Below are 643 nucleotides of genomic sequence, written 5' to 3' on the forward strand. Positions count from 1 at the left end.
TTGACAAGTTTTGTCAGTTGTAAATATCTGTGAAACCATCACCACAATCAATGAGAGAACATCCCCAAATTTTTCATTCCCTTATATAATTCCTTTCCTTCTGCCCCACCATGCCCCCTTTCCCAGGCAAACACTGATCCTCTTTGACACTGTAGATTAATTTGCATTTTCTAGACTTTCATAAAGTGACATCATAAAGGACGTGCTCTTCTTTATCTGGCTTCTTCCACTCTGGCTGTCCACTTTTAAGAGACACTATTCTATGCATGGGTTTGGATTTATGGCAGGCTTGTCCCCCTGGGCCTCTCATAGTGTCCCATACCAGAACAAACAGTGGCCCCGAACCATTGCCCGGCCTCTGTGCCGTTGGCTGCGGGCACTGAAGCGGGTCGCACATTGGAAAAAGAAAAAAAAAAAAAAGAAGAAGAAAAAAAAATAAGAGACTCTATTCTAATGAAAGCCGATTCAGCTTAATAAATACTACCAAGAGCTCATGTCATTTGCCTGTGAAGCAATTAGGTGTCATAAATTCTGGTTAGGCTAAATAATTTTTCTACAAGGATGCCAAATCTACGTTCTGATTAATGGGTCTCTCTTAATCAGCAACAAGAAACGTTTGCACTCGTAAGTTTTTGCCAAAACA

The 643-nt window shown here is 40.9% G+C and overlaps 1 non-coding gene across 1 annotated transcript; it reads left to right on the forward strand.

Annotated features, from left to right (window-relative positions):
- Positions 1-264: 264 nt before the first annotated feature.
- LOC144317934 (small nucleolar RNA SNORA42/SNORA80 family) lies at positions 265-399 on the forward strand. Its single transcript, XR_013383813.1, has one exon. It is a non-coding gene; the product is annotated as a small nucleolar RNA SNORA42/SNORA80 family (small nucleolar RNA).
- The last annotated feature ends 244 nt before the right edge of the window (positions 400-643 follow it).

The sequence above is a fragment of the Canis aureus genome, chromosome 7, assembly GCF_053574225.1.
Source record: "Canis aureus isolate CA01 chromosome 7, VMU_Caureus_v.1.0, whole genome shotgun sequence".
NCBI lineage: Eukaryota > Metazoa > Chordata > Mammalia > Carnivora > Canidae > Canis > Canis aureus.